Source organism: Schistocerca cancellata, chromosome 2 (assembly GCF_023864275.1).
Source record: "Schistocerca cancellata isolate TAMUIC-IGC-003103 chromosome 2, iqSchCanc2.1, whole genome shotgun sequence".
NCBI lineage: Eukaryota > Metazoa > Arthropoda > Insecta > Orthoptera > Acrididae > Schistocerca > Schistocerca cancellata.
In genome coordinates, this window is record NC_064627.1 from 583309401 (window position 1) to 583324228 (window position 14828).

Genomic DNA, 14828 nt, shown 5'->3' on the forward strand with positions numbered 1-14828 from the left:
CTTTCTGGATTTTTTATTCTGCTCTTACTGCGTTGTGCGACCCTTCGGTTAAGACGATTTTATGGAAGTGTGGGTCATTGCGACAATTACCGTTTCCAGGCTGTGTCCTGGAAAATTCAAGAATAATGTCACTTAGAGGAAGGTGTAAGTAGAGGAATGACGAAGGTTTATTCAGCACTTGCACATACAAGACTGCGGAACAAACTGCCTCCGACCAGAACAAATACTGTGTATATACAGCTACAGAACATTCCAATACAATGGTTCTTGCCATTTGTGGATACTTCTAGAATGTACTCGAACTGAATGTAGAAATTAAAATTTTACAGATCAGGTGAGTTTTGAACTCACGACCCTCCATGCAATAGACTATATCGTAACCACTACACTATCTCTCTTTTTTTTAAGCCGTTATGGTTGATCGTTGCGGACGTCACATGACATCCGTTAAAGTCAGTCTGTTGATCCTTCCACTGAGTTTTTTATTACAGAGGCCAATCTGCTCTCTGTCCGAACACGCTGAGCTACCGTGCCGCCAGACACCACGTCTCGTTAACATTCGAAATTATACGTACAAGTTTTAGAATAGTATAGAACAATCTTGGCTTTGTTCCCTTGAAAAATACATTGATGCGAAACGGACACATGGTCCTGGAGACCACCACGTTGTGATGCGGACCACTTTAAACACTCCTAACACACCATATTGTAGTGCACAATGAGGGAATCAAGAGCAGTGCCAGACACGAACTCACTGAGTGGCAGCTGGTAGTTTTGTTGAAGAACAGCTATGTACATGCCATATTGCTTCGGGGATGGGGACAAAAACCATCAATGAGACAGAAAAATGCACGTTCCATGAATTCATGCGATTCTTGTTACGACCTTAATCATTATGAGACACTAAATACATATCAGTTAAGTTATATAATAATGTTGCTATGTAAATCTACAAAGAGTACACATGTGATTGAACTTCGTTGTCGTAAATAGGGTAAAAAAGGACAATTGTAATAGCTTATCAAAATGTCGATACTGAAGAGTTTGCCATTTTTATGTCACGCATTATTTTAATGTCAACATAGAAGAACATGTTTTTTGGTTAAAAGGACAGTGTGGCGTAGGTTTTTCCCCGAACTGAGAGGCTTGATGTCTGCCATGAACACCGCAGTTGGAGGCAGTGCGCCCATGTTCGCGAGGGATCCCCTGAGTCAGAGCTATTACTCATTTCTTTTCGTGATAAAAAGATAATCTTTGGATTTAGGGGTTCTGCTCCCGTTATAAGCAGCAGCGTTATGTAAATTAGTGCGTGCTCTGGCGTGCGCACAGTAGTTAACAAATTGGTAGAGGGCACGCAGCAAAACAATGGTGCGAGTGGACCTAGCGTCTACTGCGATACGGCTAGATAGCCAGAAAGGCGCGAAATACTGCTCGCCGTCATAACAGACATTATAAATATAAACACCGCAGCAAGCCCGTGACAAATGTGCCAGTACAACGGAACTTCGTACAGCTTATTGTGAGTTTCTAGAAGGGAAATAGTCATGTTGTTAATTGTCCTCATTTATTTATGTTACAGTACCAATTAATTCTTTTTTTATGAGTCTAGGTGTGCAACACGTATCGGGGAAAGTAAATTCACGACCGTTAATTTCACTACTTACACAACAAGGAATAAAGGAATTTTGTGAAGTCCTCTTCACATCGAGATAATTAGAGTGTACTAACTTAGGGGAAGAGAGAGAAAAAAATCCACTGTTCACTTCGCAAAGCGATCATCTCGAGATTTAGGCAAATAACGGTCAATATCTTCGTGCCGAACTACAGCGAAAAGGTAATTTTCCGAGATATTCGCTTTGGTTGTAATATAACGAAGTTAAAATTTAGCACTAATGCACTTGTACATGTTTTAAAACTGAAATGTAGTACATATTCACAATATCGGTATTTAATGCCACAGATAATACACTTTTCATGCAATTAACGATGAGGAAATCTGAATAAATTTAACACTTCTCAATAAAGGATACGAATGCGTTTCAAAGACAACAGAAAAAAATTGGCGCTGGTAAGATAGTCTCACTCTTCGTGGAAACAAAACTAATGTGGTGAAATCATTGTCATGAGAGCGCGATATCTACTGAAGACGACAGACAGGAGTGTGCAATGTTAATTGTTACTGTAACAGGTACGCTGTAACGTACATAATCGACGGCAAGGTAAGCTACATCAGTTACGATAAGCATGTTGGCAATGTACATACGATGGTAAGTACGTGATTCACAAATTCTTTGCGTGGGCGGATCCTTCCTATAAACGTCAGCGACTTGATTTGCTACTTGCGAAAGGAAAACGGATGTGTGGGCCTCATACTTCCATATTTTGTTGCATGTTAATTCATCTCACCTCTTTCTCATTAACCTTACATGAGATTTTCGTTGCAAGGCAACGGAACTCCTACACAGTGAACATGGAATATAGGTTCTCTAAATTTTCCAACAGGTTTGTGTGAGAACAACGTCGCCTTTCTGCAAATATTCCCATGTATGTTATGTAAGCATCTCTACTACTCTTTCCATACATGTTGTGCCGACCTGCCATCTTGTGAACACGTCTCGAGTTACTTTGATGTCCGCTGTCAGGCATAATTCATGTAAGGATAGTAATTCAATAAATTTAAGTCTTCCATTGACCTTCTATACTGCTGATTTCATTTCTATTTCATATCACTTCATAGTAGTATCTCTTGGTATTTAAAACATGTGAAAAGCTACAGATATTTGTCGCTTACGCTTAACCGAATACTACGGAATTACTTCCCTTGTATTTATCTGCAGTTACGAAGGTCTGTCATTCAGTATACCAAGTGAAAGTATTGTGTATGTCGCTTTTCGTTTCCTTAAGATCATCCAAGCATGACACTTTTCCGTAGAAAGCTATATAGTCATTATTCAATTTAACGTTAACTGCTACGATGTGTAACGAATCACTTATGTATGTTGGGAACGTTAGTGGAACTATTACATTTATCAAGTGGTCGTGGAAAACGATACTAACATTTCTTTTGAAAATTCGGAATCCTGTTTTGCGCATTGTATTCTATTTGTCAAAACTTCTTCAATGAAATATTCGAGACAACACTATACATTTTTATGTTTTTTTATGAAAATTGTGGTACTGTATTGTTGTACGTTATTCGGGTACCTAAGAAGACTGAATTCATTTATTTTCCTTCATCGGATATGTATTAAATACGAGGGCGTGCTGAAAAGTAATACCTCCGAATATTTATGTGAAATCACTTAAATATTAAATAAAACAAATGTTATTAACATTTACATCTTTATTCTTCATGTCGACATACCTATTTCTCAATATAATCACCCTGCAGACGAACAAATCTGTCACAAGGAGAGCAGTCAATTCGTTGATACCGTCACTGCAGAATGTTTGAGACTGTTGACGGAGCCACAGCCTCACGTCTGCTTGCACCAAAATGAAATCCTCTAAGGTGCTATTTATGTTTCGGACTGTCGGGACTGTATGGAGAATGATCGATGACAGTCAGCACCAGCCTCGGGTTGTTGCAGATGTCGAGGCCCCAGTGTGTGGTCTGGCATTGCCATGCTAAAGTAGAGGGCTCCATGTGTGGACGGTTAGAAACTCGCTGTTTGACTGTTTCTTGGGCACCGGCCTTCGACCATAAATATTATAGACTGGCCCTGACGTCATTTTCGTGGCTCAAACATCTCTGGGCTGAAGTCACGTAAATGTTGGCAATACATGGTTGTTTTGTGTTGCGCTTATGGCTGTACTCAGCGTTTTGTCGGGGGAAATGGCATTACATTTCACGTGTAAGTGTTTCTATGATAGTGCAGATGCGTTTATTGAAATCTGCTGAAGTGACTTTTATATGTTTTTTACAATTGAAATAGAGTATCAAGTAAATTAAAGTGTTGAACGTGATGCCTGTAAAGTCAGACTTATATTACATTTTGGAAAGCATCTGTGATCATTCGGTTACAGAAATAAGTATAACTGTTTCTCGTTCCTACTCATAGGTTCCCTAAGGATTGAAAACCGACGGCAGCTTTGGATACAGGCCCTGAAACGGAAAAACTTTAAGCCATCTGCACATACGCACCTTTTTGTATGTACAAGTGAGATTATAATAAGGTAAGAGCACCTATAGTCGACACATGAAGAGAATTTTTTTTTCTACCTTCTAATACCATTAAATAAATGTAGGCTCCAAAATTATTTTCTGAAACTTCAAAGTCTCACATTGCATCTAAAATATCATTTTTTTCAAACTGACAGTTTAAACTTTTGTAAAAATAGTGGAAACTGAACCTTTGAAGTGCACCTAAAATTGATACTCTAAAATGGACCTGCTCCTAAAGTCAACAATTTTGGCAGCTATAGTTGACATAATTCTCATATCCCATTTTCTTTTATAAGTGACTAGAGCTCAAAACGCGGCGAATCCATTGTTTAAAGTTTTGACACGAGCCCACTCTTACTGTTTAAAAAAAATTTTAACGACATTTTATTTTAATTGATAGTTTATAGTAACTTCGTCCCGCTGCCCACCAGAGTGGCATTCGGTGTATTTGTTAGATTTTATAAATGGTACTGTGAACAAATCCAGGTCAAATGTAGTTCTGCCATAATTGTTCGCAAATAAAAAAGTAATTTTTGTTGGAAGCGTTTGGCAGTCAATTGAGAAATGTGGGTAAAATACGATACTCACATAGGATGGCAGACCGCTGATTTGAAATCCCGCCACGTTTTGCCAATAGTCACGTGGTTTATGTTGGAGCCACACCAGCCCTATAGCTTCTGCACAGCAAGGACAGTCTACTATTATCTATGGTCGAAGGCACCGGCATAGTTACGTTACACAGCGCCATGTTACATGCTACAATTCGGAGCCTTCCAGCGGCAGAGTGCTGTAAATAATACAGACAAGAAAAATAAAGATGTAGAATGTTAATAACGTTAGTTTAAAAAGCTTTAGGAGTTTTCGCATAAAAAATTCGAAGGCATTACTTTTCACGCCTTCATATCTTGTACAAAAACAGAGGTGTTCATTACGAATGCACCAGTGCTAATGCTTCGCAAGATTTTTTTTTTTTTCAAGAACTGCCGCAAAGGCATTGAGAGATGCCCTTGTGATCATCAGTGAGACTGCTTTGACACAGGTTTTGACGGTAGTCTATCCTGTGCAAGTTTCATAGTATCCTACTACAACCTACCCCCACTTTATGCTGCTACCTGTAATCAAGCCATGCTTTCATTCTACAGTTTATATTTTCCCCATCCCTTCCCAACGCTGGCTTCTATTTCTTGGCGGTTCTACATCTATGCTACTGACCTGTCTTTCCTTTTAGTCAAGTTATGGCACACTACTTTGTAATTCTGTGTGTCCAGATTTATTATTTTCTTATGAGCGGGAGTGACGTAGCGATTTCAGGAAGTTAGTTAGACTTGTCGTCACAAGCTAAGACCATTGAGCAACAAGAGTGCTGCATTTTCAGAAGAGAGTACATGTTGCAGATTGTCTACAGAGACAGTTCTCCTGCGGTATGACTAGCCGGTCCATCACAATATGGAAGTGAAATCGCACGGAAACCGGGAACGTACTCCGAAGTTGTAGCATGCGGGACAGTACGATTCTTGTGGGCAAGACGTCTAAACTGCACACACATTAGCCGTAAAATTAGGGCGGTACGTGGAACAAATGCACAGTCGCGTCCAGCCATGTTGTAATGGTGCCACCAGTAAGAGCAAGAGCGCAAAGGCGTCGATGATGCTGATCGGGAAGAATGGCCATTGACATCGACCACAAACTACAATGTGCAGGTAGTTGAGGAAACGATGAAGAGCCGGCCGAAGTGGCCGTGCGGTTCTAGACGCTGCAGTCTGGAACCGCGAGACCGCTACGGTCGCAGGTTCGAATCCTGCCTCGGGCATGGATGTGTGTGATGTCCTTAGGTTAGTTAGGTTTAAGTAGTTCTAAGTTCTAGGGGACTGATGACCTCAGCAGTTGAGTCCCATAGTGCTCAGAGCCATTTTGAACCAACGATGAAGACGTGCACACAGAGGTTCCAGGCCGCGCGGGATTAGCCGAGCGGTCTCAGGCGCTGCAGACATGGACTGTGCGGCTGGTCCCGGCGGAGGTTCGAGTCCTCCCTCGGGCATGGGTGTGTGTGTTTATCCTTAGGATAATTTAGGTTAAGTAGTGTGTAAGCTTAGGGACTGATGACCTTAGCAGTTGCGTCCCATAAGATTTCACACACATTTGAACATTTTTGAGAGGTTCCAAAATGACTGCGTGACCAAGGGGCGGATTTCTATTCTGGAGGAACTGAACGACTGGCGGAACGTTCCGGCCGTTGTTTACAAAGCCTGAGTGGCTATGTTGAGAAACAGAATCATGTAAGTTAGGTTAGGTTAGTGTTTAACGGCCCGTCGACAACGAGGTCATTATTGACGGAGCGCAAGCTCGGGTTAGGTAGGGAAGGATCGGGAAGGAAATCTGCCGTGCCCTGGAAAAGGAACCATCCCGGCATTTGCCTGAAACGATTTAGGGAAATCATGGAAAACCTAAATCAGGATGGCTGGAGACGGGATTGAACCGTCGTCCTCCCGAATGCGAGTGCAGTGTGCTACCACTGTGCCACCTCGCTCGGTCATGTAAGTTATCCTTGTCAGTATGAACTGTAGTGCAGTAGACAGTGAAAGTTATTTGGCCTGTTGTCATAATGTGTAACTCACTTGTTAAAGCCCCTCGTAGTTTCCAATGGGTCTCTATGTTTGAGTAGTCTTGTATTGCAGATTTAGGCCTCACTCAACTGTGAAAAAATGGTCCGTACTTTTGTTGGGATTAGTAAAGTAACACGTGTAGCGGTAATGGCTTCGGGGAAGTTGGTGTCACGTGCGGTTCTTTGTTGTAAACGCGAAAGGCGGCTTGTCGGGCTTAGGACGCGGAATGAGGCAACTTGGGCCGGCGCCGCTGGCCGCAGTAATGAGAAAGAATGTCCGGCGGGGCTGGGGAGAGAGTCTGGCGAAAGCAGGCGGCGGGCCGCGCTCTGGAGGAATGGGCCGTGCCCTCACAGAGCCAGTGGGAGCGCAGTCACAGGCGCTAGATTTGAAAGAAAAGTCACGTTCTACATTCACAGAAGAAAACATCGCAGCACCGGACAGGAGTTGTGCGACATAAACGAAGGTTGGTAGACATGTTTCAACATCTGGAAGATGATTTCTTTTCAAATTTCACGCAAGTAGTGAAAACCTGGTCTGCTTTAAATACGCGCTTTGACGATCGTGAGCGTTAGTGACCTTTTGAGATTGGACGTCCTCAGTTGATGTTGGTCAAGAATACCTTTATGGCGACAAAGAACCATTAGGAACGCCTCATTGAGTTCGAACGTGGTCGTCTAATAGGGCTACGAGAAGCTGGATGTTCCTTCTATGATACTGCAGAAAGACTTTGCAGGAATGCAGCCATAGTACATAATGACAGGAAGGGATCTGGCCCAGACCGTATCCCCGTAAAATTATATGTTGACTATCCTACGAATATAGCACCATTCTTATCCATCGTCTATCAGAGGTCATTGGAAGGGTGGAAAGATGGTTCAAATGGCTCTGAGTACTATGGGACTCAACATCTTAGGTCATAAGTCCCCTAGCACTTAGAACTACTTAAACCTAACTAACCTAAGGACATCGGCCGGCAAGGGTGGAAAGTTCCACCGGATTGGAAGAAGGCCCAGGTCATAGCAGTCTATTAAAAGAGTAGAAAATCGGATGCACATAATTATAGGCCAATTTCACTGACATCGATTTGTTGTAGAATCATGGAACATATTTTGTGTTTAGACGTAATGAACTTTCTACACTCTGAGAAGCTCATCTGCAGAAACCAGCACGGTTTTAGGAAACAGCTGTCATTCGAGACACAGCTGGCCTTCTTTGTGCATGATATACAACAGGCTCTAGATAAGGGCTCCCAGGTTGATGCCATATTTCTCGACATTCGAAAGGCGTTCGACTCAGTTCCACACTGTCGCTTGCTCCAAAAAGTGCGCGCTTACGGTCTATCCGATGACATATGCGGTTGGATATAAAGTTTTCTAACAGACAGGGAGCAGTATGTCGTCCTGAATGGGGTGACTTCAACAGAAACAAGCGTAACTTCAGGTGTGCCCCAGGGCAGCGTAATAGGTCCGCTACTTTTTACGGTTTACATATACGATTTGGTTCATGGTATTGACAGCGGCATTAGACTGTTTGCCGATGATGCTGAAGTCTACAGGAAAGTAGTATCACACGAAAGTTGTGAACAAATCAATGAGGATTTGCAGAAAATTTATGCGTGGTGTAATGACTGGCAGTTATCTCTCAATATTAGTAAGTGTAACCTACTGCGTATAACAAGGCGAAAATCCCCGTTAATGTACGAGTACAAAATAAATGCCCAGTCTTTGGAAGCGGTAAAATCCGTCAAGTATATGGGTGTGACTATTCGAAATGATCTCAAATGGAGTGATCAGATTACACAAGTAACGGTAAGGCAAACTCTGGTTTATTGGTAGAATCCTGAAGCGATGCAGTCCTTCAACAAAGGATGTAGCTTACAATACGTTAGTTTGTCCAGTATTAGAGTACTTTTCGTCTTTATGAGACCCTTACCAGTTGGGTCTGATTCAAGAGATTGAGAAGGTCCAAAGAAGGGCGGCAAGATTCGTGACTGGTACATTTAGCCATCGCAAGAGCGTTACAAATCTCATAGAAAGTCTGAAATGGGACACACTTACAGATAGACGGCACGCTAAACGGGAGGGGCTGCTCACTAAATTCCGAAATCCGATCTTCACCGAGGATGTAGAACATATATTATTACCACCAACTTTCAAATCGCGCAGTGATCACCATTGAAAGATAAGGGAAATTAGAGCTCGTGCTGAGGCGTTCATATAGTCGTTTTTCCCTCGCGCGATCCGCGTGTGGAATAGAGGGGGGAAATATGACTTTGGCGCGAATTGTGCCCTCCGCCACACACCGCTTGGTGGCTAGCGGAGTATACATGTAGATGCAGAACTGCTGGAAGCGGTGGTCAGTAGAATGTACGACCGCAAGAAGACCGGACTCCGGACGGCCACGTGCCATTGCCGAGAGGGACGATCTTCGTGTTAGGCCTATGGCTCTGGCACATCGTACTGCTTCTGCAGCAGCAATTTCAACAGCAGTTTCCCCACAGTGAAACAACGAAATCTTACACATCGGTTATTTCAACGATAGCTCCGAGCCAGACGCCCTGTAGCGTGCATTCCACTGACCCCAAACAATCGCCATTTGAGACTTCAGTGGTGTCAAGAGAAAGCTCAATGGAGGGAAAGGTGGAGGACTGCAGTGTTTTCTGATGAAAGCTGGTTCCGCCTCGGTGCCCGTGATGTCCGTGTGTCGGTTAGAAGGAGACCAGTTGATCCTCTGCAAAAAACCTGTCTGTGTGTTAGACTTACTGGACCTACACCTGTTATGGTCTGGGGTGCGATTTCGCTTAACAGCAAGAGCACTCTCGTGATTATCCCACACACCATGACTGCAAAATTTCTACGTCTGGTGAAGCGACCTGATGAGCTTCCATTACTGAACAGCATTCCAGGAGGTGTTTCCCAACAGGATAACGCTTGCCCACGTGCCGCTGCTATAGTCTAAATGCTCTACAGAGTGCCGACATGCTGCCTTGGTCTGCTCGATCACCAGGTCTGTCTCCTTTCAAGCACATATTGGACATCATCGTACGACAACTCCAGCGTCATCCACAACAAGCAATGAGCATCCCTATATTGACCGACCAAGTGCCATAGGCACGGAACTCCACCCCACAAACTGACATCCGCCACATGTATAACACAGTACATGCAATTTTTCTTTGCTTTCATTCAACAATCCAGCAGTTCGCAGATTATTAATGTACCAACACTTCAAATTTTCAATGCCTTATCTCGCGCTTACATTAACCTGTGATCTTGCAATGTTAATCACTTAACTATGTCACCTAGAAAATGTATTTCCGAAATATAATTACTCTACATTAATTTTTTCTGCTGTTGCGAGTTTTTCCAACTGTGTATTACGAAGTACTTACGCGATCCCCACAGCAAAGGTTATTTTTTGCGAGTGTAACGAGTGTAGAAATAAGTGCAAGAGCCATATTCCAGGGTCTGATTCCGTATCGTCTATCTATCACGAATTTTTCTGAGCAGCAAAGTGTGTGGCTTTTGGCTTTCAAAGGCAGGCGAATGAAAGCAAGGCCAGGTTATTTTCCACGACCACTGTGTACTCGCGACTGTGAGCTGTCAGCGATATGTAGTTCCAGACTAGAGCAGATCGCAACTTATAGTCTAAATTGTTGCCGATTGCAAACTGCAGCAGTCGGTTGCCTCACTTATTGCATATTCCAAGGCCATACTTTCCCACAGTCTCTGGCAATTGATACTGTGCGTTTACGGTCGCGGTGCGAGGAAAGGCTTCCCATACATAGACAACAGGAAGACGAGGGGTAGGAGAACTCTTACGCCGTCTTTCAGTCAGTCAGTCAATCAGTCAATCAGATTTTGTATCCGGTTAGTTTTTACCACCCCCCCCAACCCTCCCTCTCCCTCTGCGTCCTTGCTTGTTAAAGGTCACAGCCCTGGATGAAAGACCCAAGTCTTCAAAATGTTGTCCTAGTAGTCCGGGCATGACGTTAAACTGCGAGTACGCACCAAATGACTACCGGTTAAGTCGTCCCTCCATTATCAAGTGACAACGGCCTCCTCGGAGGGTTGATCAGTGGAAAGAAGCATAGAGCAGGTTCTTGCCCTCGGGATGAGAAATTGCTCCTAAAGGAGGAAGAGCCATTAGGTAGCCAACGGCATAAGGTTCAGGAAGGCGAGGGGAAACCACTTGATCAAAATCCCATGACATCATCATGGAAAGGTCAAGAAGTGAAAAAACACCGCACTGGATCCGTGCCAAACGATGTGCAATGTGTAACCGGATGCGCAGATGTTAACCATTAGGACTTGCACGGACAGTGCAGTACTGATCGAACAAAGACAGACCAACTTCGCAAAGGTAAAACAACACCTACACGAGACGTGAAAGGTTTACTTCGGACGGAAAACTTCATATTGTGGAACGAGAGCTAAGGAAGCATCACATTGATATCTGTGACTTATCAGAAAGACGGTGTACATTTTGAAACCGATGATCACACCATACACATTGCCGAAGCGGACGTTACAGCGCGGAATGGCGTCACGTTTCTTGCTAGCAAGCGAATGACGCAGTATGCTGAGGTTTACAGACCCATCAACGAGAGAATATTGACCGTCACCCTCAACACGAAACCATATGAATTACATCTGATCCTGTTGTATCTACCCACCGTTGCAGATGACCAATACAATGAAGGATTCAATGGAAACTTAGAAAATCCCATCACAGTCATAAACCAAGAAGAAACATGGATTTTTCTTGTAGATTTCAGAGCGGAAGACGGAACCACTTTGAAGGATGACCACTTGCGAGAGACTGTGGGTCAGTATGGCCTTGGAATATGCAATGAGCGAGGCAATCGATTGCTGCAGTTTGCAATCGGCAAAAATTTTCCCACAACGGATATCATGTTTAAACATCACAAACGCCGTCTCTTTCCGTTGACCTCCTCAAAAGGACATTACGAGAACCAAAGTGGCTATATCCTTATTAACAACAGACGGAAATCCACTTTCCGCAATGTTAAAACCAAGCGTAGTGCCGAATGCAGGTCTGATCACCGTCTACTTTGGGCCTACCTCAAAATTAAGCTGAGCACCTGACCCAGTTATATTCGAAGAAGTACTTCGAAACACTGTACCACCTAACCTAGAATTAAATTGCGACATAGCTTGCATGAGGATAGGAAAGTGGATCACAGCTGCAGTAAATAAAATCCCGAAGACGAGCACCACGGTGAAGCGAACTTTGGCTTTCAATAAAAAATGACTTAACCTGTGGCTCACAGACAGAGGTCCAAACCAACTCGAAAAACTAATGAAAATAGTGAATAACGATATTACACACGCTTTTCTAAAAGGAAATTTACACTTGCGACGGAGAATAGCAGCTCAGAACTATACGACTAGGTGAAGTATTTGGTACAGGAGTTTTCACCCGGGTCTCAGGTAATTAAAGACGACCAAGGGAATATCATCACGGAAACAAAAGGCATCGCCAAAGTATGGAGTGAATACCACGCGGCGGTCCTCAGTCACTTCGGGTATTTAGTATCTGTTATCACGATGCTGGAGACTGCGATCCTGAAATCTGTAGGCGCATTTCGACTGTGAGAAATACTACAGCAAAACTTGCTCGCATCTGGAAGAACACTTCCATCATTGCCAAGACAAATCTCACCTTCGTCCGAACTGTAATCTTCCCTACGTCTACGTATGTATAAGAAACTTGGGCGATGAAGATGGCGGATCGTTGTCGGTAATATTGATGCTCTAGAAATGTGGTGCTGTACAAGATTGCCTCTAATACCAAGGACAGCACATCGAACTAATGAATCAATCCTGAGACAACTCGCTAGCAGAACAAGGCTGTCGACTCCTGTCACTCAAAATCGGTTAAAATATTATATTCGCTGGCAGTGGAAAGAACAATGATTGAGGGAAAAGTCAACGGCCATAGACCTAGAGGACTTTCAACATTACAGTGGGCAGACCAGCTTAAGAGCTTGACAGGGATGGGCTTACAGCAAGTAAGACACCATTTCCGAGACAGAGCTTCGTGGGGAATGGTCCTCAATGGGCTCACCAACTGTGGCCCAGTGGCCCAACACCCTTACATGGGTCTAGAAAGGAGAGAGAGAGAGAGAGAGAGAGAGAGAGAGAGAGAGAGAGTAGTACATTACTCACGGTCTAGTCTCGTAGGATGGCCTGCGAATGTTTCTTCTCTTACACCGAGGCTTTCTGTAATGCCAGCAGGGTTGCTGGTGTTGCTTTTGAGCGGCAGCCTACACCTGTGGTCGCTGCTCGTGATATTGATGCAAATGCATCTAGTGACTGAAGATGCTTATAGGCTTATGCGCTGAAAAAGAGACGCCTGTGAAAGATAATACAGCCACTCCCATCGTCCAATATATGCGCAAGCATATTAAATGGCGCGTGGTCGGGGAGGAAATGCGCGCCGTAACCATCCAGTATATTAGAGGTCCTACTCGGGTTTCACACCCGTATTCGAAACTTCATTACTTTTTTGGCTGATATTACGATCATTTATTGGAAAAAATGTAACCTCAATGATAAGGTAAATGTCCCAGTGTTCTCATAAGGCAACTCTCAGCTTGATTTTTCTTGCAATAAATAATAGTGGATAAAACAGCCGTCCCGTCTTCCGATTTTTGAGTGGAGGTTGTTTTTTGGGGCTTTACAAATATAGGAAATCTTCTGCGAATCAGTGAGGAAAATTTGAGAGCTTTGATTGTTGACTGGATGTAGAAAATTCTAAGAATGAAGACGACTGGCTGAATTTAGACTTATAAATAATAAATTATAGTGAAACAGGAAGGGGCGATGGCTTTTCGTCAGGTGAATATAGCGCCAGCATTGAAGTTTGGTTTAAGAGGTATTAGTATTGTCGGAAAGGAAGGAGAGAGCAAGACAGTGGCCACATCACTCTTCTGAGAAATGCAATGGAGTCAACATCTGCCACTATTGCACAAGTTTGCACGCCCACAATACAAACCGATAGAAGAAGGATGCAAGTGTGAGAAAATTAAAGAACCGATAAATAGGTGTAAGAGGATGAAAGCTCGTTAGTTTTGGTGCAGGTGGATGCTACATTAGTCGTACAAAGAATGAGAAAAATACTGGAAAATGTAGGCGTAGGAAAAGAAATGAGAGAATGATAAGATTTCTGTGGTAGCTTTTAACTGGCTGTTGCGGACACCATATACCAAAAATGGCAAGGAAAAAAAATGTCGAATGAACTACTCAGTGGTTAGAGGATTTAGCAACCAGATGTTCAGAAACATAACCAATAAAGAATATGGATCCAGTTCTTAATTATGTTGAAACTCGATAAATAAATAAACTTCAGCATTCAAGAAAGTGAAACATTTCTTAAAGTCATCTGCATTAAGACTGTCCTTCATCTCTCCTTGTCCTAGTGCATTTGATCCGAGAACAGAGCTATCTTGAAATCTTTCGACTTCGGCTAACAGCGTACGCAGTTTATTATTTAACTAGGAGACAACACCCGACGAATGAGGTGTATAAACTAATCAAAAGCCAATTTTAAGTGATTTGAGAATACATAATCATACAATGGTTTTATAAGGAATCTGCATTTTTCTGATCAGCATACCTTGTAAATCTATGATACCAGACTAAATTACTGGAGGAACACATAATGATAGATGGCTTCAGGTCTATTATATTCGTACATACGTGATAGAGCTTTATACGAAGCTGTAATTTTACTGGAGTACAGACACACAATACATCTGATATCCTTAATCTAACTGTCAGCCAGCAACATGCACAGAGGAGAAAACTATATCTGTACCATATTCAAAGAAAGCATTTTCATATCTAGCAAACCAAAAAAATACAATACGTAAAAAAATATGACGAGAATATTAAATAAAATACCTTTACAATGTCAGTCTATCTGTATAAAAAGTGTTCGAATGCAACAATGTCTCTTGTTTTGTACTTTAGAATACATTTTACAGTTTCGTAAGAACAGTGTCTCACACGATAGAGACCTTAATGGAAGTCTAC

The 14828-nt window shown here is 42.7% G+C and overlaps 1 protein-coding gene across 2 annotated transcripts in view; it reads right to left on the minus strand.

The window, feature by feature from the left end:
• LOC126162199 (schwannomin-interacting protein 1 homolog) overlaps nt 1-14828 on the minus strand; it is a 1363715-nt gene that overhangs the window by 851691 nt on the left and 497196 nt on the right. The window lies entirely within an intron of this gene.